Source organism: Parambassis ranga, chromosome 3, assembly GCF_900634625.1.
Source record: "Parambassis ranga chromosome 3, fParRan2.1, whole genome shotgun sequence".
Taxonomy (NCBI): domain Eukaryota; kingdom Metazoa; phylum Chordata; class Actinopteri; family Ambassidae; genus Parambassis; species Parambassis ranga.
Window position 1 is genome coordinate 11031273 of NC_041024.1, and position 27470 is coordinate 11058742.

Consider the following 27470-nt stretch of genomic DNA (forward strand, 5'->3'; position numbering starts at 1 on the left):
GTTCTTTCTGCCGCATTCTGTCAGAGCCTGAGTGTGACTGGAGCCACTGCAGAGAGAAGCAGGTCCCACATCTCACCAGAGCGGTGAGATGTGATTGGTTAGCAGGTGAAAGATGGATGATGCAGTGAACGAGCCTAACAACATAATGACCAATATGAAGGCAGCTTAAATTTGAGCTGTATACTGTTTCAAAGGCTTTTACTGTTTTCCACTCTCTCATGTGATCTGCAGCTTTAGCGGACCCAGTGTGCACTACGTTGCTCAGTTCCAAAAGTTGGACCAGACAGAGTTAGAAGCTGGAACTAGAAGTGAAGGGTTGAAGGGACACAGAGTATTTACTTCAGCGTCTGTGTAGCTACAGTCACAAACAGAGCTACAGATGAATGCTAATGTGTCTCTGAGGGAGTAACCAACACAGCTGTTTGAAGGTAGTATTATGTCAACATCTTGTGCCTCCGTTCTAGTGTTGCACAGACTAATATTTCACAATTAAAGCTAAATCAAAACAAGAAAAACATTTCTGCTTTACACATGTTGATGTGAGGCCAAGCTGCATCTCAGATTGTGAGACCTGGGAATGGTGCAATGTCCTGATTTAAAAAACATTGGACTAACAGACATTCTGCATTCTGCATTTAAACACAAAGCACTTTCAAGCCCTGCATGGATTTTTCTGCCTGAGATTTATAACAATAATTGTCCTTTTTGTTTTACCTCCCAAATATTCCTTAAGGTAAATTGTCTGAAACCTGAAAAACAAACACTTCAATAAGCTTATGTCCTGCTGCAGATTGAGTGTTTGAGCTCTGAAAAATGTTTCTCATTGTGGAATACTGATTGAATATTGCTGTTCCCATTAATGGACTATTGAGTGTGAAGAAGATAAATGAAAAGGCTGCTCGGGCCAACGCTAGAGAGAGCAGATGTGGCGGTTAGAGGAATTTCACTTGCTGCAGCATTTATTGAACACATTGACCACACAGCTGTGTTATTTCTTGCAATCCAATCCAATTTAATTTGCCTTAGTGCTGAGATGCTGTTATCCCCGAAATGCAAGGCTGATTTTGTATTCACGATCCAATTAATTCTTCTTTTTTTGTCTATTCCCAGTTTTTGTGATTGATGAATTAAGATCACTGTTATCAGTTTTCATGTCCAATGATTGTGTGGACTCAGTAATCATGTACCCACCTGTCTGTCTTTAGATCACACCTAGTGGAGTATGTACAGTAGGAGGTGTAGTGTTGTTTTATATGTAGCCACTAGATACTGCTGTTGAGTCTTTGTCTGCTTGACAGTTTGATGATATATCACTTTAGCTTTGCTTATCTTTTGTCAGATGACACATGAGACACAGTGTCTCAACTCAAACCTTGCCTTGTGTGCAGAGCTTTCATACTGAAAAATATATTTTATAAGTTTAGCTTCATTTATACTTGTGGTATCCATTGCTTCTTCTTTACCTCATATTTGTTTGCTCATTTCATGATCAGATCATCCATTTCCTGTGTATGTCCAGTGGTTTTGTATTGTCCTGTCTCTGTAAGCAGGTTTATTCTATTAACTCTGTAAGACCTGTGCCATATTTCCTAAGCCTTTTTTATGGTTTGATGGGTTTCTGATTTGCTGCCTGGATGGATTGGGGGATATCATTTTAGTTAGACAGTGTTATTATTGCTGACAGATTCAGTATGCTATATAGTAGCCAGTAAAACAAAAGTTTAATGTAGGTGAGATAAAGTGGGATACGAATGTTGACTTGGCTGTCCATCGTATGGATCCACCTACACCGCTCTCCAGCCCTCTGCTCTTATCTATATGTCTGTCTGTGGATTATCGAACTGGCACTGCAGCAGCCTGAGCAATCCATTCAGCTCTTTTCTCTCCATCCTCCATCCCTGTCTCTCCCCCTCTGGCTGACTGGGATGCGATCTGATAAAGAGGACTCTGGGTGAGACGGAAGGCTCTGGTTGCAGTCAGAGACCAAGGTCAGCACTTTGCTGGACAACAACACTGAGATGATAACTACTCATCTGCTGTAACTAGAAAGAGTTGTGGTTTCGGGCTTTCTTTGCAGGTCCGGCCCTTCCCCTTTCCTCTGTCTTCATTTTCCATATAGGGGCTGAACAATGGAGTGTTATCGTTTTATTCTTCCCCAGAGAGGCTAAGCAGAGCTACATTCAGTAAGTGCTGGCAGTGTTACTGAGTGATCAGGAGTAGAGAGAGAGAGGGCTGAAACAGCAGTTATTTCTATCTGACACCCCTCTTTGTGTCCTTTCTAGCACACCCATATAGCCCACAGTTTAACAGACTCAGTTTCTATAAGGCAGAAAGAGACACTCCATACAGGAGAGACTTGGACATTTGAGACTCGCTGCTTTCCACATCTGAGCACTAACTGGTGAGTAGCAGCATGTACAGAGAAGATTCAATGCCTATCAAAGATGTATTGGAAATAATGGACTGTTTAAGCAGCAGGCAGTTGGAGTTGGAGTTGGAGTTGGAGTTTTGGAAACAGTGTTGTACTTTTTGTTCTTTCTGCTTTAATGTTGTTTTGATCAGGTTTATTGCTGTGGTAGTATGTTACTTTATGAATGAAAAAACTCAACTTATACATAAAATACTCGATTACAAATAAAATCCCTACAATCATGTAGGTGTGGATACACAATGTATTTAGAGTAACTCAGAGTTACATAGTTTGGATATAGAGTGATGCATAGGTAGATATAATGATGCATCACATTATATTGTGTACAGTGCTTGGGAAAATTGCTCAGTATTATTGGATCATTCTATCATTTCTTATGGTAGGCCATTATTATTGTAACATTTTACTCAAATAATATAGTAATGTTCCTGACAGCAGGAGACTTCATAGGTGATCATTTTTTTCTTGTCATTCCGGTATTTACCATAGACATTGAAATTTGAGCTGGTTTGTATGATGCAGGTTTATGGGATGTTAAATTACCTACTCTAAGAAATGGCTATTACACAATTCACATGATCATTGGTGGTGGTCTGACCTAGTGATCTGTCAGATTGGTATCATCTCCACAGTGTTGAAGAGGTCTGCCCTTGCAGTGCGAGTGCCACTGACTCCTGGGGTATGCTAATATGATGTGAAGGAGGGTATAGCTGGATGAGAAAGAGCAGCAGAGTATGAAACTCAGGAAATGAGGGCACCATCAGCTGAGTGCATTGGCTACATGTTCATGTCTGTGTGTGTGTGCAGGTATTGTCAGTTTTATCTTTGACTACTTCTTGAGTCTTTTGTTGGTACAGAAATCATTTTTCACCTAAACCCCCAACGCCTCTTATTAGCTGATAGAAGACATTTGTAACATGGCAGAGTCATCAGTCTCTGCAGCTGTTGGGTCACAGCCCAGCCTTCTCTTCCATTTCTCATGTTGTCTGATGTCAGCCCAACTCAGGCTCTCCACTCTTCATCTGCTGTTTGTTACAGCATTTCCTGTTGATTTTTTTAGTCTTTATATTAGTAATCTTGTTGGCTGTTGAGCAACAATGTGTTGTGAATCAGAGGAATAGTGATAACAAGAGTACTTCGGAAGACGTTCATGATATTTTTCCTGTTCTCTAAAATACTGTAAAAATACATATACTATGTTAGTTGCTTACTGTGTATCTTGTTGTTGTAATAGAATTATAACAACACTAAGACCTTGATGTAAGATGTCATGTTGATTAGCAAACTAACTGCAATTTACTCTCTCTGCTGTAGAGGAATCTGCAGAATGATGGAGGTGAAGTTGAGTGAACAGGTTGGTAGTGTTGCCCCTAGAGAGATTAGTGTCAAACAACACATCTTGTTTATGAAATGCATAGGAAGGGATTGGACTTCAACATAGTACTAAGATAAAGTATATGCATAACACCCTTATTATTTTGCTACTATCATCTATACCGGTATATTCCCTCATCTCTTTTTCCCTTCTTCTTACTGTTTCCTCACTGTAATTACTCTTCCCTCCTTCCTCCTTACTTTTCCTCTGTGTATTGCCCGCATGACTGCAGTGGGAATGGAGCAGGGAAAGTGTCCAGTTCAGGGTAGTGCTCTGATGGCAGAGATCTGCTGAGGAATGCATACATTAGAAGAGAAGAGAGGGGAGGAGAAAGAGTACCACCACAGGAAGGGCATGTAAGAAAAGAGATTATGATTATATTAGTCATGGCTAATGCTTTGTACCTATGGTTTCACTTGGTGGTCTGAGGCCTCTTACATGATTTATTAGTGTGGTTGACTGGCCTTAATAATACCAATCACAGGCTTACTGCTAAAAGAGACATGGGACAGTTCAGCGATTGCATGTATATTTAGCTCCAACACAGGAGAGGCGGGAAAGAGGATGTTTTGAATGAATTGACGACACGGTGCTCAGCAGAGGACGTCAGCAACAGCAGCACTACGAGCTGAGAGAATTACACACACACACACAAACACTCAGGCACCACTGAGACGAGCACAGCATAGCAAATCACAGACCTGCAGCTAATATGTTGGGCCAGCCGGGACAATCAACCTCACGCATTCTTTACAGGCGGCAGCCAGTGTATGGAGCGGCTCACAGGTGTGTATCCCAACCCTTCCGCTAGCACATATGTGGGAATGTACTGCTACGTAGCCACTCAGGAGGTGTGTCAGCTAAAGCTCTCCGGCAGCTGCAGGAGAGAGGGCTTTGGATTGCATGCTGTTAAGTACAAGCAGGTAGGAGAATTTAGATGCATTTAGAAAAGTCTATCATGTGTTTATGCGGCACAAAATACTGCTTAATGTTATACCTTTACAAACTGTATTGTCCTTGGAGACCGTATGTAGTGCAATGTGCACTAATGAAGCAGTGTTTACAGGACTGAGAACCCAGAGAGAGAGAGGGAGAGAGAGAGAGAGAGTGGGATGCTCACTGCAGTGCCTCATGATCTCAGGTCACTGATCGCTATGTTGATGTCAGCAGAACTGTGATCTCTTAGGCTGATTATGATATACATGGTTAATTTGGGAAATCTCCATAGGCCAGACTGTTGCGGGGGTTTTATGCAGTTCTTCCCAATTTTGAGTGAGCCAAAGGAAAGTGCTTGTTTACTTCAATCCTTTGGCACACTTGCTGTCAGACTCTAGCTCTCACCAGGCAGACTGATCTGCTATATGGTACATATACAGACTTATATCTCATCTTCTACATTCCATGCATTAGTAGAATATTTAGCTTTTTTTACTGACTGTGTGCTGATTCCTTTGAACTAAACTAAAGTAATATAGTAGCATAAATATTGAATTTGCATTTATCACCACTGAAGTGTGTTTTACGTTAGACTGGACTGAACTGGACTGAAATCCAGTTTTTACTCTGTATCAGTTTAAAGTCAGTATGTGACATGGAAACCCTACAGATCTCGTCATTCATACATCCATGCAAAATGCATCAAGCTTATTATCATTCATGTGTGGGTCTCGTCAGCTGCAGCGATAAGGTTACTTAGCCTATTTATCATTCCTGGATATGCGCCCTCATCAGTCAGCCCTCCTGCTGTGCTCTTAGCCACAGAGGCAGCAGGCTGTAAACACCGGGCCGCAAAATTTCACCTATGATCAGCAAATAAGCAAGGCTGACAGCTTTCAATCAATAATGTTTTTATTGCAGAGTGTACCTTTTAGCGACATTTATAACACAGCTAATGGTCAGCATTAAGCTGCTCTAGTTCTTAGTGAGGTTAACATCGCCAGTCACTTCCAGTAAGTACAGCCCGGTTACACCCAAGCCAGCTCATCCTCCCCTTTTCATTCCACAGTCACAGGGTGAACTGTGGCCAAAAGCCACAGTTCTTCATTTGTATGCATATCTGATATGGAGGTCATGCCTGATTGGCTGAATTACCTCAATGTGAAAAATGACACAATGGAAATAGGTGCAGTGGACAGAAGTAAAAGTATTAGATTATGGAGGTGACCTCCCCTAAAAGACAGATATGCTGCTTCTAAGAATAGGCATAATGGTGATATCTAACAGAAGGTTAAAGAATTTGAAAAAGGAGTGTATTCTCTGTGCATGACCTTTTTAAATTCCCCACACGGTGATTTAGATCAGCTTCTGTGAGTGGGTTAGAAATTCCATGCTAGTGACTGTTCTTGTAAAAGCTCCATCCTGCTGGCCAGATGTGGCCTACCTTCCTCCACTCATGTCTGACTTAATAAGCCTACTAACTCTCTACAGGCTGCAGGATACACAGAGCTAAAAATAGCCTTTAAATGCAGTTACCCTCTGCCAGCCAAGTGGAACCTCACCTAATTTATTTAATCCATCAGTTTAATTTCCTTGTTATAACGTGATGTCCTACATGCTTCAGCAACCAAAAGGGACTTGTGTGACTCAGCTTTAAATATATTACTATTATGTCTTTTTTACATCATTTTGATGATATTCAGTCAGGAATTCAAGAAAGGGTATCTCTTATGGTCCAGATCAGCAATGTAGTAGGAAGCAACAGAGAGCATCCATTTGTTTCTTTGGTAGCAGTTGTGTGTTGTGTTAACTCTTTGTGTCACTGTAATGTAAATCTGCACCTGGACACGGTTTACCTGCAGCTTGTGCTTCTGTGTTGTACGTCTGCTCAGATTCTGTTGTGAGAGGGTCTGGAGTCAATCTGAATGCATGCAGGTAGTTCCTAGGACACATGCACACAGACGCACACAGACACAAAACAGACAGCCCAGTTAGTGTGCATGTCCTCCGAAAGCATGTGAGCAGTAAGTCATTTGCCAAGGAGTCAGAAATGTCTTATTTCCTCTGCTGATACATAGAAGCAAATACTGATGTAGAGATAGGCCTACTGCAGCAAAATATTTGTTGTGCTGTACAGCCTTGGACACCCTCGGGGACAAGATTGTCTGCAGCAAAAAACACCAGACTAATCATTTTGTTTAACATATATAGTTTGTTTATTCTTAAATGTTCAATTAGTTGTTTGCACTCTACCAAATCGAAGCGAATTAGTCGAATTTAGTGTGCATCTGTCAGCATCTGCACAGTGTATGATGCATTCCTTCACTGTCTTGTTACAACAAAATTATTTTTACATGTGTGTGAATGTGGTTCCTTGTTGTGTGTATTATAGAAGGCTGCAGTTAGGTGGAGGGTATTTAGTGGTGGGATGACATAATAATGTCTCTGACACGATTGTGTAAGGGATTTAGAGATGTTTCACAGCATGAGCTGAATCCGATTGTTAGAGGATCCAGTGGCTGTTTATCTGCTTCCCTGCTTTTGGACAAAAGCACTGGCAATGACATGGGTTTCATGAAGTGTACTGGAAAACAGGGATTACCCTGGTTACCCTGGATAATGCAGTCCTAAAGGATACAATGAAATTCATCCATGCCTGTCCTGTTTTGTTTCTCTTACTATAAAAGGAGGCTCAGGTATAGCAACATGAAAACATTGTATTCTAGCATACTTCCAGGTTTAGGATGAGCCATCACAAGTGTCTAGCTTTAGGTACTGGAACAGTCACCTCACTACACGCTCATTTATATTTTGTCTAAGGTGAACTGAAATGATCATATAGTTGTGTGGAATCTTCATCATGCTGTAGCTTGTCTGTTACTCATTTTGATATGGAGGGGAGGGGGGTACTTGGTTTATTTTTGATGTTGTGGGATTATGTGGTTTAGAGATCAGACAGATAATCTGACCATGAACATATGCAATTTGTGTCTCTGTGGTGTTCAGAGGAATGTCCATGTAGTAAAACAGATTTCCTTACTTTGGCTCAAGCAGGCAGATTCATGCTGCTGCACCATCGTTGGGTGTCTTTCGAGCTTGAAGAGAGGAAAATGCTCAGAGTTGGCCTGCATGACAGCTGCTGCTGTGTGGGGCTAGCACTGAGAGCCTGCAGGTAGGCCATATTTACATTGATACAATCAGATTTGAAAGGTGTATTTCCATAGCGAGCGGCGTTGATTGATTAGATCTGAGATAGGGTGAAGTCCCTGTCTGTTATTTTGTTGAAGGAAATCATTGTGATGAACAAGCTGCTCATTTCTTTTACACATGTTTGAAAACTGTCCATATGGTACTGTTTAATGACAGCTGTGTTTGAATTATTTTCTTTTTTATTCTGAAGGCATCATGTCAACCATGGCTGTCATCTGTGCTGCAGTCAGCACAAGCAGACTCTTTATATGACTGTACATATGCACCTTGTGATGCACCATCTATATTACTAATGCAGAATCAATTTTATCATGAGCAAGATGCAGTGACAGTGCTGACGGGGTTCCTTGTATGAATAATGACAAACACAGTTAAGTGGAAGGAGGACGTATATATTCTGAGATTACTGTCCTATCCTGCAGGATGAATTAAATATTCTGCTCTGTAAATACATGCATATATGTGTGAATGCTCAATAATCTTGGTCCTGCTGTGTAGATGGTGAGTAGGTGTTGGATGGGACATAGTGGGGGATGCTACTATAAAGACTATATAGCCCAACTACAATATAAACATAATGTGTTCTTGTTTGGTATTAGAAATATTTGGTGTGTACAGGAAGTCTTTAACCTGGAACCTCTGTCATTACTGCTAATATCCACTGCCTTGTTTTGATCCATAAGTAACCTGGATGTGGATCAGGACAGTGAGGTTGAGTGGAATGAGTTGGGGACGTGACATCTTTATTTCGTGTCTGATTCTTTCTTTGTTATTTTTGAGATCTTTAAGCCCTTTAATAATCTTAATTTATATTCTGCTGACAGTGCAGTCATTGCTTTGCTAGTTAAGCCTCCCACACATGGGTGGAGCTCCTTGAAGGAATTCAAGGGTGACTCGGTCACATTCAAATGAATTATGACTCAAGGATATGTAATAAAAGTTTAATCAGTTACCAGCATCCTTTTTGCACTATAAATGGTCTTCAGTGGTTACACTTGTTAAAATGACTCCAGCTGCTGGATATTGGTTCTGTTGTTGCCATCAGAAGAGATTATTTGATGTTTTCTACATGTGTTAAGATTCTGAAGTACTGTTATCACTGATTTTTCTGTTTAGCTACATGCAATAATGGTATTGACAGAGTTTACTATTCCCACTGGTCTCTTTTTTTTCCCTGCCCAAACTCTTTGCTTTTCTCCCCACACTTCACATCCCCATCTGTCCTACATTGCACAGCAAAGTGATTAGCTGTTTTTGGCTTTGCAATGTTGTTTAAAAATAACTGGTTGCAGAATGCATGAGATTTCACAAGGCATGATATTGAAATTAAACGTGTAACAGAAACATGTATATGTTATTTCACAGTCCGCTCAACAGAATGACTTAATAAAATACTTTTTTTCTGACATTTGCTTGGTGCTTGGTGCATTTTTAATTCAGCAGTCTGAAACACTGGGGGATCCTAGCTGTATTGGGTACCATACAGAGCATGAGCAGGACTAGCAGCTGTCGATTTTGTTTTGCCAACGTGCAGTTTTTACTGCTGCCCTTTGATGACTTGTGCTTCCACTTTCTTCCTTTTAGTGTCATTTACATCTCTCTGACCAGAGTGTTTGAATGCAGTGTGTCTTGCTGCCCCATGTTACTTCTCATTAACCTGGGGCTGGGTGTTTGGTATGTGAGGTTTGCTCAGACCTTTGATGATAAAGGTTTGACTCCGTCCTCTGGAGGTTTGTATGTATTTATATGTGGGTTGGTGAAGAAGAGAGGGATGTCTTTGAACCTTCCCTATTGATGTGCTGAACACATTGGGGGTATGACTCAAGAGAAAAGAGGATGTAGCTAATCTCATTTTAAAGTTGGCAAGAGAAAGATTAGTATTCTTCCAGCCTATCACTTTGTCTTATTGATTAGACATGGAATGGTCTGTTTATCTAATAATTTGTTATCAGTAGATGAAGTCCGATAATAACCTCAAGCTGCAACTAAGAGCTACTGTTGAGACTAATCACATCTGTCTGACCTGACTGCAGACTGTATCGCATCTCTTTTGCATTGTCAGGTTGTGATGCTAGTGCTGATTATGGGTTTTTGTCACTGTAACAGACATTTGCTTTACAAAATCCCATCTCCGGAAGCTTTTCAGTACACCAATATGAGATTTGCCAAAGTCTCTCAACTTTCAAATCAGCTTAGAATTACAAAAGGCAATATTTCAAGAGTGTATATATCAGGTGTATTCTAAATGCAGCATGGCTATAGAGAAGGGTAGCTTCCTACTGAGAATGTTTGGATTTGCACCTTCTGCTCAATTTGTCATGGAGAAAAGCAGCTTTGTTTTGGTGGTGCTGGTGGGGGATTTAAAGTCAGTGTGTAAAACTATGTTCACACAGGGGAAAATACCTGACTTGTAACATTGACATTGATGTAAACATGGCACCTTAGTGTGCACGCTAACTTTGACCTTTATCCAGTGCGCCTTTACTTCTGAAAAGATATTCATTGTTTCTGGCCCATCAGTACTCTGGTCGATGTTACTGTGCATCATTATTCTTAATGATTAGCTCAACAGAGGCGTTTCTTACACTGTAATTCAATTAAATGTTACCTTGTTGATGTTTTGGATCAGCATGGCCTGAAGGACTATTGTGGCTGCACTGAAATGTGCTGTGTCAGAACCGTGCGTGTGCTGAATGCTAATAAGTTGACAGTTCTTTCAATTTCTGCCAAAGTCTTTGTCTGAACAGTCTTTCAGGCACTGGCAAGTCTGTGCACCTGTTCCAGCTCTGCACTGGGCCTGCTTGAGCCCGTCTTTGCTCAGTGCTACTTGAGTGGTTTGCTGGATGCCTACACGCTCCATAAAGACAGAGCTTTGACCAAGGTTTTCCTGTTTCATTCATCCTGTTTTAGACTGCCTGCATGTGTAGACTCTTCAGCAGGGTTGTAATCACTGTCAGCTTAGCTTGGAGATGAAGATGAACATGATGATGATCCTAGTGAATGAGTGCAATGACAAGAAAAATCCACTCAGTCCATGTGGAGTTGGTTCACCTCGTTTTCATATTGAATCAAAGGGAAATCTACCAGTAACTCTTTGGAGAGACTGCCCAGATAATTCTCCCAGAAATGTCAGGGAAATGATGCCCAGCGAGGCTGCTGCAGTGCTCTTCTATAAGACTGAAAAAGGTCAGTCAACATGTGGAAATCCTGCTGCTCAGTGCTTATCTCCTTAATGAGCTCCCCTTGTCTGGGTACTCTCCACAAACCATAGTTATTAAGGCTTAATTATTTTTGCCTCCTAGGCCTGGGACACTACAGACTGTTTTTGGACGTTTGTGATATCTTTCTCGCTTTCATGATGATGATGATGTCCTCCTGTCACACCCTGTATCACATGTACATTGAATGGATGAGATGTCAGTGCACTGAAATGATGGTTCAGGAACGGTTTGTGGTACCTCATTTAGCCTGTCATGTGTGTAGCTCATCCTTGATTTCCTCCTAATCCTATTCTGTGGACTCCACACAAGAATATCATCTGCACACTAACAACTTGCTGATATTAATGATACATTCATTACAGCTAATTGCACTGGTCTGGAAATTAAGTCAGCAGCTCAGCTAAATTAAGTGGCCGCTTTTATCTTGTGATTAGTAGAATTGCACAACATTGATTTATGTTTTACTTCACTCTAGAGGTGGGCGATATGGCAAAAAATTTATATCACGATTCTTTAATGATAAAATCATGATCTCGATTTTATCACGATTTGTTTTTACATTGACACTAATTTGCATGTTTCTGTGTAAATGACTTCAGGTAGCCTACTCAAAAAAAAACTATCAGTAGATTTTAAAGGCAAACAACGTGCACTCAGTATTAGTTTACAATAAACATGAAAATTTAAATAACAATTACAGAACAAAATAAATTTATTTCAAATAGGTTACACACACACACACACACAGAGGTTTAGAACAGCTGCTGACGGCACAACAGCAGCGAACCTGAATATAACGAGCTGGTAATGTTCAGAGAGGTGGGCGCGTACGTGCTCGTAGCATACATTCGTACACACGCGGCCCTTCCACCGCGACACACGTCGCGCGCGACTTCTTCCTGTCTGTCTTTCGCCTGTCTCCTTTCCACAACTATCCCTATCCCCATCTTCGGGTTGCCCAGGCTGTATCGGTCCTGGTGGTCTACACTTTTGTTGTAGTCCCGGCTGTCCTGGTAGTCTGTGTATTCCTGGTCATGTAGGTTGTCCTGGTCTAGGTAGCCTTGATCGTGTATGTGGAACAGCCTGTCCCATTTGTGTTCTGGTGTCTCTGCGACACATTCTTTCTTTGGTGGGTTCTGTAATTTTTACATCTTGGAGCACGGAGGATTTCCTGCTCTCTGTCCTCCAACTGTGTGACCTTGGCCTTGATCTGTTCTGGTGTCTATGTGACACATTCTCTCTTTGGAGGTTACAGTGATTTTAATCGTGTTGGCAGTCTTTCTACCAGCTCTTTGGTCCCACGGTCTATACTTGGCCCTGCTCTTGGACAGTTGGTTGCAGGGATCCTTGCTCTCAGCAATCAGGTCACTGTCACGTTGCTTGAGCTCCTCTGGTTCGTTTGCTTCCTGCTCCTGTTTCAGCTGATCTTTGAAGGAGGACCTGTCCTCTGACAGTTGGTTTATCACACTGTCTTTTTCCTGGACGGTCTTGTTGGCCTTCTGTAGGTCACTCCTCAGGGTGCAGACCTCGTTGACCAGCTCCTCACACTTGGAAAAACACTGGGTATATTTTTCGGTAGCCTTTCTGTGGTTTTCACTGAGCTGTTCCCACTTTACCCTTGACTCTAGAGTCACCTTTAGCTGCAGAGTCAGAGACTGGTCTACACACTCCTTCAACTGTCTGAACCTGGCCTTGCTCTTGGCCAGTTCGTTGCAGACATGAGTGTTTTCAGCAGACAGGTCAGTAATGACATTAGCCTGATAAACCACCTCTGAATGAAGTTTGCTGTTATGTTTCTTGAGCTCATCAAGGTATATCTCAATGCTTTCTCTTGATTCCTGCTCACGTTTCAGCTGATCTTTGAAGGAGGACCTGTCCTCTGACAGTTGGTTTATCACACTGTCTTTTTCCTGGACGGTCTTGTTGGCCTTCTGTAGGTCACTCCTCAGGGTGCAGACCTCGTTGACCAGCTCCTCACACTTGGAAAAACACTGGGTATATTTTTCGGTAGCCTTTCTGAGGTTTTCACTGAGCTGTTCCAACTTTACCCGTGACTCTAGAGTCACCTGTTGCTGCAGAGTCAGAGACTGGTGTACACACTCCTTCAACTGATCTTCTGAGGAGGACCTGTCCTCTGACAGTTGGTTTATCACACTGTCTTTTTCCTGGACAGTCTTGTTGGCCTTCTGTAGGTCACTCCTCAGAGTGCAGGCTTCGTTGGCCAGCTCCTCATACTTGGAAGAACACTGGGTATGTTCTTCGGCAGCCTTTCTGAGATTTTCATTTTCTTTTGTGAGGACGGTCCCGTTGGCCTTTTCCAGTCCAGTGATCAAGCCGTCTGATTCCACAATAAACTGCTTCACCGTCTGTCCTTTCTTCTCGCGCTTCTCTCGTTCTTTGCACTCTTTCTTCTCTTGCTTCTCTTGTTCTTGGCGCTCTTTCATCGCACGCTTCTCTTGTTTTTGGCGCTCGTTCTTCTCATGCTTCTCTTGTTTTTGGCGCTCTTTCTTCTCGCGCTTCTCTTGTTCTTGGCGCTCTTTCATCGCACGCTTCTCTTGTTCTTGGCGCTCTTTCATCGCACGCTTCTCTTGTTTTTGGCGCTCTTTCTTCTCGCGCTTCTCTCTTGATTGCAGAAGCTGAAGCATTGCTTTGAACTCTAAAAATATTAAAAAAACACATCAGAATGCATATGAATAGAAGCTGAATGGCAGAACAAGAGCTGAATTACTCTGAACACAAGCTGAATCAGTCATAAGAGCAGCTGAATTAATCTGAACAGCAGCTGGATAATTGCTTTGAATAGGAGGTGAATTGTCTGATCTTGGAATAATAGCTGAGGCTTAGGGAGACTAAATGATTTTTATGTGGACATGTTGTTTTGCGATTCTGGAATCAGATCTACTAATTCCAGCCTGTAACCCTTCTCCTTATGTCCATTGCAGATATGGCAAACAACAGATCATCAGCCAAATAATACCATCTACTGTAACTTTAAGTAGACAACAGCTTCCTCCCAGCTTTTTTTTTGAGTTGAGTCTAACATCAATGTAACTTCACAGAGAGCTCCACCGTCTCTACAGTCCCTGGGTTTACATTTCTCTGGTCTCTCTATCACACAGAATGGAGTTCGCCCCAATACGCACAGACACACACACACAGCATGTGCGTAAATGCACACGACTCTCTCTCCCTCTCTCTCTTTGAATGAACGCGATGAAGTTGCACTTATCACTCACTACTGTTAGTACTCACCACGAATCTGACTGTATGAAGAAACCTGTTGCTAAGATGTTAGCCTCCTCTGCAGATGTGTTTCTCCTTCTTCTCTGATCCTTCTGTTCTCCGCGTTTAGTCCAGTAATCACGCTTGAAATTATTCTCCTTTAGGACGCCTATTGCTTTGCACTTCAGGCAGGTTCGTCTCCACGGAACTCCCCAAAATATCCTGCTGTGTCTGTCTTTGGAACTGACCAACAATACCTTTATTGCAAAAAGGTGTACCTTTATATACCTTTGGGCTGTTACCGTGGTGACAGGCTAACACAGGATCAAAGGTATGCCTTTGAATCAAAGGCATGCCTGCCTGTATCCATGGCAACCTGAATGTTTATTGCTGCTCTTAATGCCCCTGACTGCAGCTCTCTCTGTCCCCCTCCTAATGTGTTTCCAATGTAAAAACACCCTCTAAACAACTTCTGTTTTTGTCCCAACTGAAGCCTTCAGACAAAAAGTATGGACACCGCCAGAATCACAAGATGTTGCTCTACAACACAGTATATGCGATGTGGACATGTAGCAAACAGCTCCATAGCGATGAATATGGCAGATATCATAATGATTGACAAAGAAGTAATACCGAATACTATACAGCTGAAGGATGATCAATATGACAGATATAATGCCTAAAGTCTGATAAAGACTACAAATATGGCTGTTTTGTATGCTTCTTGTGTGACAGCCTGTCACCATGGTAACAGCTCTGCCTGCCTAATTAAGCTTAAGTAATGTTGGAGAGAGAGGTGTGTCAGCCTCCTGTTACTCCTCTCAGGGCAGATCCCATGTATTTTAATGGGGGGTTGCACCCTCTGAACAAGTGCTTGGTGTGTCCAAACCGAAACACTCAGACAAAAAAATTAAAACCTAATGACAGTAAATAGAAAGACAAATAAATAAGTTTATGTTTGTGACAGGTTCTGATCAGCAGGAGTTTTCAAGTGTACATTTTTTAGTTAGGATGCTAGCAGATATGCAGTTTAGCTAAGTTACTTCTGGCTGGCTATGCTAGCTTAGATTGCTAGCCTTCTAATTTTACACACACACACACAACAGTAAAAAATGGACTGTACCCTGCACATACACACTGACTGTTTACATGCTGACATGTTTGCATGCAGTAACAGTAACTGCAATACTGTTTATCTATTTCTTTCTTTATGCACCTTAATATCCAATCCAACTGCACATGTACAGCTGTTTACCTCCTGACAGTTGCACTATGATTCATTCTCTGCTCAATTTGCACAACAGCTGATGTAGCACACATGCACATTTACATGTATATGTATGTAGCTTCATTTACTTCCATAGTTTATATTTTTGTGTACTTATTTGCATCTTTTTGCTCTTCAAATTGCTCTTTTGCAAATTATTCTATTTTGACTTCTTAAACCTTTATGGCATTCAGTGTGAGCAGCAAAGTAAGAATTTCATTGTACAGGGAAACCAGTTTCTATACTGTGCACATGACAATAAGCCCTTTGAATCTTGAATCTTGAAAACAGAGCACCACAAGCTAGGGGCTCGAGGCAGACCTGGATGCTAAATTTTAATTAATTTGAACAACCCTACCCAGCAGGCTTACATGATTAGCAGACCAATCATTAGCTTTAATTACACATTCAAGCAGCTTACAAACGGCCAGCTAGCATTCAGCAGCTAACTGTAACTTAGCATGATGCTATTGGGAAACATTAAGTAAACTGCATCCTGTTTGTGTTGAGCTCAATGCTGAAAACATTAGGAGAGTGATGTTCTCTCTGGCTCCAAGGTGGAGTTACCTTCAACGGGTGGAGGCGGAGCCACTTTGTCCATCTTTATTTACAGTTTATGGATGAGGTGGTTTAAGTCCGACGCAGTGCTCAGTAGGGGTGGGCGATATGGCAAAAAATTTATATCACGATTCTTTAATGATAAAATCACGATCTCGATTTTATCACGATTTGTTTTTACATTGACACTAATTTGCATGTTTCTGTGTAAATGACTTCAGGTAGCCTACTCAAAAAAAAAACTATCAGTAGATTTTAAAGGCAAACAACGTGCACTCAGTATTAGTTTACAATAAACATGAAAATTTAAATAACAATTACAGAACAAAATAAAGTTTTATTTCAAATAGGTTACACACACACACACACACACAGAGGTTTAGAACAGCTGCTGACGGCACAACAGCAGCGAACCTGAATATAACGAGCTGGTAATGTTCAGAGAGGTGGGCGCGTACGTGCTCGTAGCATACATTCGTACACACGCGGCCCTTCCACCGCGACACACGTCGCGCGCGACTTCTTCCTGTCTGTCTTTCGCCTGTCTCCTTTCCACAACTATCCCTATCCCCATCTTCGGGTTGCCCAGGCTGTATCGGTCCTGGTGGTCTACACTTTTGTTGTAGTCCCGGCTGTCCTGGTAGTCTGTGTATTCCTGGTCATGTAGGTTGTCCTGGTCTAGGTAGCCTTGATCGTGTATGTGGAACAGCCTGTCCCATTTGTGTTCTGGTGTCTCTGCGACACATTCTTTCTTTGGTGGGTTCTGTAATTTTTTCCATCTTGGAGCACGGAGGATTTCCTGCTCTCTGTCCTCCAACTGTGTGACCTTGGCCTTGATCTGTTCTGGTGTCTATGTGACACATTCTCTCTTTGGAGGTTACAGTGATTTTAATCGTGTTGGCAGTCTTTCTACCAGCTCTTTGGTCCCACGGTCTATACTTGGCCCTGCTCTTGGACAGTTGGTTGCAGGGATCCTTGCTCTCAGCAATCAGGTCACTGTCACGTTGCTTGAGCTCCTCTGGTTCGTTTGCTTCCTGCTCCTGTTTCAGCTGATCTTTGAAGGAGGACCTGTCCTCTGACAGTTGGTTTATCACACTGTCTTTTTCCTGGACGGTCTTGTTGGCCTTCTGTAGGTCACTCCTCAGGGTGCAGACCTCGTTGACCAGCTCCTCACACTTGGAAAAACACTGGGTATATTTTTCGGTAGCCTTTCTGTGGTTTTCACTGAGCTGTTCCCACTTTACCCTTGACTCTAGAGTCACCTTTAGCTGCAGAGTCAGAGACTGGTCTACACACTCCTTCAACTGTCTGAACCTGGCCTTGCTCTTGGCCAGTTCGTTGCAGACATGAGTGTTTTCAGCAGACAGGTCAGTAATGACATTAGCCTGATAAACCACCTCTGAATGAAGTTTGCTGTTATGTTTCTTGAGCTCATCAAGGTATATCTCAATGCTTTCTCTTGATTCCTGCTCACGTTTCAGCTGATCTTTGAAGGAGGACCTGTCCTCTGACAGTTGGTTTATCACACTGTCTTTTTCCTGGACGGTCTTGTTGGCCTTCTGTAGGTCACTCCTCAGGGTGCAGACCTCGTTGACCAGCTCCTCACACTTGGAAAAACACTGGGTATATTTTTCGGTAGCCTTTCTGAGGTTTTCACTGAGCTGTTCCAACTTTACCCGTGACTCTAGAGTCACCTGTTGCTGCAGAGTCAGAGACTGGTGTACACACTCCTTCAACTGATCTTCTGAGGAGGACCTGTCCTCTGACAGTTGGTTTATCACACTGTCTTTTTCCTGGACAGTCTTGTTGGCCTTCTGTAGGTCACTCCTCAGAGTGCAGGCTTCGTTGGCCAGCTCCTCATACTTGGAAGAACACTGGGTATGTTCTTCGGCAGCCTTTCTGAGATTTTCATTTTCTTTTGTGAGGACGGTCCCGTTGGCCTTTTCCAGTCCAGTGATCAAGCCGTCTGATTCCACAATAAACTGCTTCACCGTCTGTCCTTTCTTCTCGCGCTTCTCTCGTTCTTTGCACTCTTTCTTCTCTTGCTTCTCTTGTTCTTGGCGCTCTTTCATCGCACGCTTCTCTTGTTTTTGGCGCTCGTTCTTCTCATGCTTCTCTTGTTTTTGGCGCTCTTTCTTCTCGCGCTTCTCTTGTTCTTGGCGCTCTTTCATCGCACGCTTCTCTTGTTCTTGGCGCTCTTTCATCGCACGCTTCTCTTGTTTTTGGCGCTCTTTCTTCTCGCGCTTCTCTCTTGATTGCAGAAGCTGAAGCATTGCTTTGAACTCTAAAAATATTAAAAAAACACATCAGAATGCATATGAATAGAAGCTGAATGGCAGAACAAGAGCTGAATTACTCTGAACACAAGCTGAATCAGTCATAAGAGCAGCTGAATTAATCTGAACAGCAGCTGGATAATTGCTTTGAATAGGAGGTGAATTGTCTGATCTTGGAATAATAGCTGAGGCTTAGGGAGACTAAATGATTTTTATGTGGACATGTTGTTTTGCGATTCTGGAATCAGATCTACTAATTCCAGCCTGTAACCCTTCTCCTTATGTCCATTGCAGATATGGCAAACAACAGATCATCAGCCAAATAATACCATCTACTGTAACTTTAAGTAGACAACAGCTTCCTCCCAGCTTTTTTTTTGAGTTGAGTCTAACATCAATGTAACTTCACAGAGAGCTCCACCGTCTCTACAGTCCCTGGGTTTACATTTCTCTGGTCTCTCTATCACACAGAATGGAGTTCGCCCCAATACGCACAGACACACACACACAGCATGTGCGTAAATGCACACGACTCTCTCTCCCTCTCTCTCTTTGAATGAACGCGATGAAGTTGCACTTATCACTCACTACTGTTAGTACTCACCACGAATCTGACTGTATGAAGAAACCTGTTGCTAAGATGTTAGCCTCCTCTGCAGATGTGTTTCTCCTTCTTCTCTGATCCTTCTGTTCTCCGCGTTTAGTCCAGTAATCACGCTTGAAATTATTCTCCTTTAGGACGCCTATTGCTTTGCACTTCAGGCAGGTTCGTCTCCACGGAACTCCCCAAAATATCCTGCTGTGTCTGTCTTTGGAACTGACCAACAATACCTTTATTGCAAAAAGGTGTACCTTTATATACCTTTGGGCTGTTACCGTGGTGACAGGCTGACACAGGATCAAAGGTATGCCTTTGAATCAAAGGCATGCCTGCCTGTATCCATGGCAACCTGAATGTTTATTGCTGCTCTTAATGCCCCTGACTGCAGCTCTCTCTGTCCCCCTCCTAATGTGTTTCCAATGTAAAAACACCCTCTAAACAACTTCTGTTTTTGTCCCAACTGAAGCCTTCAGACAAAAAATATGGACACCGCCAGAATCACAAGATGTTGCTCTACAACACAGTATATGCGATGTGGACATGTAGCAAACAGCTCCATAGCGATGAATATGGCAGATATCATAATGATTGACAAAGAAGTAATACCGAATACTATACAGCTGAAGGATGATCAATATGACAGATATAATGCCTAAAGTCTGATAAAGACTACAAATATGGCTGTTTTGTATGCTTCTTGTGTGACAGCCTGTCACCATGGTAACAGCTCTGCCTGCCTAATTAAGCTTAAGTAATGTTGGAGAGAGAGGTGTGTCAGCCTCCTGTTACTCCTCTCAGGGCAGATCCCATGTATTTTAATGGGGGGTTGCACCCTCTGAACAAGTGCTTGGTGTGTCCAAACCGAAACACTCAGACAAAAAAATTAAAACCTAATGACAGTAAATAGAAAGACAAATAAATAAGTTTATGTTTGTGACAGGTTCTGATCAGCAGGAGTTTTCAAGTGTACATTTTTTAGTTAGGATGCTAGCAGATATGCAGTTTAGCTAAGTTACTTCTGGCTGGCTATGCTAGCTTAGATTGCTAGCCTTCTAATTTTACACACACACACACACAACAGTAAAAAATGGACTGTACCCTGCACATACACACTGACTGTTTACATGCTGACATGTTTGCATGCAGTAACAGTAACTGCAATACTGTTTATCTATTTCTTTCTTTATGCACCTTAATATCCAATCCAACTGCACATGTACAGCTGTTTACCTCCTGACAGTTGCACTATGATTCATTCTCTGCTCAATTTGCACAACAGCTGATGTAGCACACATGCACATTTACATGTATATGTATGTAGCTTCATTTACTTCCATAGTTTATATTTTTGTGTACTTATTTGCATCTTTTTGCTCTTCAAATTGCTCTTTTGCAAATTATTCTATTTTGACTTCTTAAACCTTTATGGCATTCAGTGTGAGCAGCAAAGTAAGAATTTCATTGTACAGGGAAACCAGTTTCTATACTGTGCACATGACAATAAGCCCTTTGAATCTTGAATCTTGAAAACAGAGCACCACAAGCTAGGGGCTCGAGGCAGACCTGGATGCTAAATTTTAATTAATTTGAACAACCCTACCCAGCAGGCTTACATGATTAGCAGACCAATCATTAGCTTTAATTACACATTCAAGCAGCTTACAAACGGCCAGCTAGCATTCAGCAGCTAACTGTAACTTAGCATGATGCTATTGGGAAACATTAAGTAAACTGCATCCTGTTTGTGTTGAGCTCAATGCTGAAAACATTAGGAGAGTGATGTTCTCTCTGGCTCCAAGGTGGAGTTACCTTCAACGGGTGGAGGCGGAGCCACTTTGTCCATCTTTATTTACAGTTTATGGATGAGGTGGTTTAAGTCCGACGCAGTGCTCAGTAGGGGTGGGCGATATGGCAAAAAATTTATATCACGATTCTTTAATGATAAAATCACGATCTCGATTTTATCACGATTTGTTTTTACATTGACACTAATTTGCATGTTTCTGTGTAAATGACTTCAGGTAGCCTACTCAAAAAAAAAACTATCAGTAGATTTTAAAGGCAAACAACGTGCACTCAGTATTAGTTTACAATAAACATGAAAATTTAAATAACAATTACAGAACAAAATAAAGTTTTATTTCAAATAGGTTACACACACACACACACACAGAGGTTTAGAACAGCTGCTGACGGCACAACAGCAGCGAACCTGAATATAACGAGCTGGTAATGTTCAGAGAGGTGGGCGCGTACGTGCTCGTAGCATACATTCGTACACACGCGGCCCTTCCACCGCGACACACGTCGCGCGCGACTTCTTCCTGTCTGTCTTTCGCCTGTCTCCTTTCCACAACTATCCCTATCCCCATCTTCGGGTTGCCCAGGCTGTATCGGTCCTGGTGGTCTACACTTTTGTTGTAGTCCCGGCTGTCCTGGTAGTCTGTGTATTCCTGGTCATGTAGGTTGTCCTGGTCTAGGTAGCCTTGATCGTGTATGTGGAACAGCCTGTCCCATTTGTGTTCTGGTGTCTCTGCGACACATTCTTTCTTTGGTGGGTTCTGTAATTTTTTCCATCTTGGAGCACGGAGGATTTCCTGCTCTCTGTCCTCCAACTGTGTGACCTTGGCCTTGATCTGTTCTGGTGTCTATGTGACACATTCTCTCTTTGGAGGTTACAGTGATTTTAATCGTGTTGGCAGTCTTTCTACCAGCTCTTTGGTCCCACGGTCTATACTTGGCCCTGCTCTTGGACAGTTGGTTGCAGGGATCCTTGCTCTCAGCAATCAGGTCACTGTCACGTTGCTTGAGCTCCTCTGGTTCGTTTGCTTCCTGCTCCTGTTTCAGCTGATCTTTGAAGGAGGACCTGTCCTCTGACAGTTGGTTTATCACACTGTCTTTTTCCTGGACGGTCTTGTTGGCCTTCTGTAGGTCACTCCTCAGGGTGCAGACCTCGTTGACCAGCTCCTCACACTTGGAAAAACACTGGGTATATTTTTCGGTAGCCTTTCTGTGGTTTTCACTGAGCTGTTCCCACTTTACCCTTGACTCTAGAGTCACCTTTAGCTGCAGAGTCAGAGACTGGTCTACACACTCCTTCAACTGTCTGAACCTGGCCTTGCTCTTGGCCAGTTCGTTGCAGACATGAGTGTTTTCAGCAGACAGGTCAGTAATGACATTAGCCTGATAAACCACCTCTGAATGAAGTTTGCTGTTATGTTTCTTGAGCTCATCAAGGTATATCTCAATGCTTTCTCTTGATTCCTGCTCACGTTTCAGCTGATCTTTGAAGGAGGACCTGTCCTCTGACAGTTGGTTTATCACACTGTCTTTTTCCTGGACGGTCTTGTTGGCCTTCTGTAGGTCACTCCTCAGGGTGCAGACCTCGTTGACCAGCTCCTCACACTTGGAAAAACACTGGGTATATTTTTCGGTAGCCTTTCTGAGGTTTTCACTGAGCTGTTCCAACTTTACCCGTGACTCTAGAGTCACCTGTTGCTGCAGAGTCAGAGACTGGTGTACACACTCCTTCAACTGATCTTCTGAGGAGGACCTGTCCTCTGACAGTTGGTTTATCACACTGTCTTTTTCCTGGACAGTCTTGTTGGCCTTCTGTAGGTCACTCCTCAGAGTGCAGGCTTCGTTGGCCAGCTCCTCATACTTGGAAGAACACTGGGTATGTTCTTCGGCAGCCTTTCTGAGATTTTCATTTTCTTTTGTGAGGACGGTCCCGTTGGCCTTTTCCAGTCCAGTGATCAAGCCGTCTGATTCCACAATAAACTGCTTCACCGTCTGTCCTTTCTTCTCGCGCTTCTCTCGTTCTTTGCACTCTTTCTTCTCTTGCTTCTCTTGTTCTTGGCGCTCTTTCATCGCACGCTTCTCTTGTTTTTGGCGCTCGTTCTTCTCATGCTTCTCTTGTTTTTGGCACTCTTTCTTCTCGCGCTTCTCTTGTTCTTGGCGCTCTTTCATCGCACGCTTCTCTTGTTCTTGGCGCTCTTTCATCGCACGCTTCTCTTGTTTTTGGCGCTCTTTCTTCTCGCGCTTCTCTCTTGATTGCAGAAGCTGAAGCATTGCTTTGAACTCTAAAAATATTAAAAAAACACATCAGAATGCATATGAATAGAAGCTGAATGGCAGAACAAGAGCTGAATTACTCTGAACACAAGCTGAATCAGTCATAAGAGCAGCTGAATTAATCTGAACAGCAGCTGGATAATTGCTTTGAATAGGAGGTGAATTGTCTGATCTTGGAATAATAGCTGAGGCTTAGGGAGACTAAATGATTTTTATGTGGACATGTTGTTTTGCGATTCTGGAATCAGATCTACTAATTCCAGCCTGTAACCCTTCTCCTTATGTCCATTGCAGATATGGCAAACAACAGATCATCAGCCAAATAATACCATCTACTGTAACTTTAAGTAGACAACAGCTTCCTCCCAGCTTTTTTTTTGAGTTGAGTCTAACATCAATGTAACTTCACAGAGAGCTCCACCGTCTCTACAGTCCCTGGGTTTACATTTCTCTGGTCTCTCTATCACACAGAATGGAGTTCGCCCCAATACGCACAGACACACACACACAGCATGTGCGTAAATGCACACGACTCTCTCTCCCTCTCTCTCTTTGAATGAACGCGATGAAGTTGCACTTATCACTCACTACTGTTAGTACTCACCACGAATCTGACTGTATGAAGAAACCTGTTGCTAAGATGTTAGCCTCCTCTGCAGATGTGTTTCTCCTTCTTCTCTGATCCTTCTGTTCTCCGCGTTTAGTCCAGTAATCACGCTTGAAATTATTCTCCTTTAGGACGCCTATTGCTTTGCACTTCAGGCAGGTTCGTCTCCACGGAACTCCCCAAAATATCCTGCTGTGTCTGTCTTTGGAACTGACCAACAATACCTTTATTGCAAAAAGGTGTACCTTTATATACCTTTGGGCTGTTACCGTGGTGACAGGCTAACACAGGATCAAAGGTATGCCTTTGAATCAAAGGCATGCCTGCCTGTATCCATGGCAACCTGAATGTTTATTGCTGCTCTTAATGCCCCTGACTGCAGCTCTCTCTGTCCCCCTCCTAATGTGTTTCCAATGTAAAAACACCCTCTAAACAACTTCTGTTTTTGTCCCAACTGAAGCCTTCAGACAAAAAATATGGACACCGCCAGAATCACAAGATGTTGCTCTACAACACAGTATATGCGATGTGGACATGTAGCAAACAGCTCCATAGTGATGAATATGGCAGATATCATAATGATTGACAAAGAAGTAATACCGAATACTATACAGCTGAAGGATGATCAATATGACAGATATAATGCCTAAAGTCTGATAAAGACTACAAATATGGCTGTTTTGTATGCTTCTTGTGTGACAGCCTGTCACCATGGTAACAGCTCTGCCTGCCTAATTAAGCTTAAGTAATGTTGGAGAGAGAGGTGTGTCAGCCTCCTGTTACTCCTCTCAGGGCAGATCCCATGTATTTTAATGGGGGGTTGCACCCTCTGAACAAGTGCTTGGTGTGTCCAAACCGAAACACTCAGACAAAAAAATTAAAACCTAATGACAGTAAATAGAAAGACAAATAAATAAGTTTATGTTTGTGACAGGTTCTGATCAGCAGGAGTTTTCAAGTGTACATTTTTTAGTTAGGATGCTAGCAGATATGCAGTTTAGCTAAGTTACTTCTGGCTGGCTATGCTAGCTTAGATTGCTAGCCTTCTAATTTTACACACACACACACAACAGTAAAAAATGGACTGTACCCTGCACATACACACTGACTGTTTACATGCTGACATGTTTGCATGCAGTAACAGTAACTGCAATACTGTTTATCTATTTCTTTCTTTATGCACCTTAATATCCAATCCAACTGCACATGTACAGCTGTTTACCTCCTGACAGTTGCACTATGATTCATTCTCTGCTCAATTTGCACAACAGCTGATGTAGCACACATGCACATTTACATGTATATGTATGTAGCTTCATTTACTTCCATAGTTTATATTTTTGTGTACTTATTTGCATCTTTTTGCTCTTCAAATTGCTCTTTTGCAAATTATTCTATTTTGACTTCTTAAACCTTTATGGCATTCAGTGTGAGCAGCAAAGTAAGAATTTCATTGTACAGGGAAACCAGTTTCTATACTGTGCACATGACAATAAGCCCTTTGAATCTTGAATCTTGAAAACAGAGCACCACAAGCTAGGGGCTCGAGGCAGACCTGGATGCTAAATTTTAATTAATTTGAACAACCCTACCCAGCAGGCTTACATGATTAGCAGACCAATCATTAGCTTTAATTACACATTCAAGCAGCTTACAAACGGCCAGCTAGCATTCAGCAGCTAACTGTAACTTAGCATGATGCTATTGGGAAACATTAAGTAAACTGCATCCTGTTTGTGTTGAGCTCAATGCTGAAAACATTAGGAGAGTGATGTTCTCTCTGGCTCCAAGGTGGAGTTACCTTCAACGGGTGGAGGCGGAGCCACTTTGTCCATCTTTATTTACAGTTTATGGATGAGGTGGTTTAAGTCCGACGCAGTGCTCAGTAGGGGTGGGCGATATGGCAAAAAATTTATATCACGATTCTTTAATGATAAAATCACGATCTCGATTTTATCACGATTTGTTTTTTACATTGACACTAATTTGCATGTTTCTGTGTAAATGACTTCAGGTAGCCTACTCAAAAAAAAAACTATCAGTAGATTTTAAAGGCAAACAACGTGCACTCAGTATTAGTTTACAATAAACATGAAAATTTAAATAACAATTACAGAACAAAATAAAGTTTTATTTCAAATAGGTTACACACACACACACACACAGAGGTTTAGAACAGCTGCTGACGGCACAACAGCAGCGAACCTGAATATAACGAGCTGGTAATGTTCAGAGAGGTGGGCGCGTACGTGCTCGTAGCATACATTCGTACACACGCGGCCCTTCCACCGCGACACACGTCGCGCGCGACTTCTTCCTGTCTGTCTTTCGCCTGTCTCCTTTCCACAACTATCCCTATCCCCATCTTCGGGTTGCCCAGGCTGTATCGGTCCTGGTGGTCTACACTTTTGTTGTAGTCCCGGCTGTCCTGGTAGTCTGTGTATTCCTGGTCATGTAGGTTGTCCTGGTCTAGGTAGCCTTGATCGTGTATGTGGAACAGCCTGTCCCATTTGTGTTCTGGTGTCTCTGCGACACATTCTTTCTTTGGTGGGTTCTGTAATTTTTTCCATCTTGGAGCACGGAGGATTTCCTGCTCTCTGTCCTCCAACTGTGTGACCTTGGCCTTGATCTGTTCTGGTGTCTATGTGACACATTCTCTCTTTGGAGGTTACAGTGATTTTAATCGTGTTGGCAGTCTTTCTACCAGCTCTTTGGTCCCACGGTCTATACTTGGCCCTGCTCTTGGACAGTTGGTTGCAGGGATCCTTGCTCTCAGCAATCAGGTCACTGTCACGTTGCTTGAGCTCCTCTGGTTCGTTTGCTTCCTGCTCCTGTTTCAGCTGATCTTTGAAGGAGGACCTGTCCTCTGACAGTTGGTTTATCACACTGTCTTTTTCCTGGACGGTCTTGTTGGCCTTCTGTAGGTCACTCCTCAGGGTGCAGACCTCGTTGACCAGCTCCTCACACTTGGAAAAACACTGGGTATATTTTTCGGTAGCCTTTCTGTGGTTTTCACTGAGCTGTTCCCACTTTACCCTTGACTCTAGAGTCACCTTTAGCTGCAGAGTCAGAGACTGGTCTACACACTCCTTCAACTGTCTGAACCTGGCCTTGCTCTTGGCCAGTTCGTTGCAGACATGAGTGTTTTCAGCAGACAGGTCAGTAATGACATTAGCCTGATAAACCACCTCTGAATGAAGTTTGCTGTTATGTTTCTTGAGCTCATCAAGGTATATCTCAATGCTTTCTCTTGATTCCTGCTCACGTTTCAGCTGATCTTTGAAGGAGGACCTGTCCTCTGACAGTTGGTTTATCACACTGTCTTTTTCCTGGACGGTCTTGTTGGCCTTCTGTAGGTCACTCCTCAGGGTGCAGACCTCGTTGACCAGCTCCTCACACTTGGAAAAACACTGGGTATATTTTTCGGTAGCCTTTCTGAGGTTTTCACTGAGCTGTTCCAACTTTACCCGTGACTCTAGAGTCACCTGTTGCTGCAGAGTCAGAGACTGGTGTACACACTCCTTCAACTGATCTTCTGAGGAGGACCTGTCCTCTGACAGTTGGTTTATCACACTGTCTTTTTCCTGGACAGTCTTGTTGGCCTTCTGTAGGTCACTCCTCAGAGTGCAGGCTTCGTTGGCCAGCTCCTCATACTTGGAAGAACACTGGGTATGTTCTTCGGCAGCCTTTCT

General features: G+C 42.6%; 1 protein-coding gene across 8 annotated transcripts in view; it reads left to right on the plus strand.

The window, feature by feature from the left end:
- The window catches only part of plekha7b (pleckstrin homology domain containing, family A member 7b), an 80671-nt gene that overhangs the window by 7340 nt on the left and 45861 nt on the right, over window positions 1–27470 (plus strand). The window contains exons 1-2 of one of the 8 annotated variants that reach the window (XM_028402510.1): window positions 2201–2401; window positions 3746–3785. The exons of the other annotated variants lie outside the window; for them this stretch is intronic. The gene's annotated coding sequence lies outside the window, so the exon portion shown is untranslated. Of the gene's footprint in view, window positions 1–2200; window positions 2402–3745; window positions 3786–27470 lie in introns of those variants that run through there. 8 annotated transcript variants of the gene reach the window in all.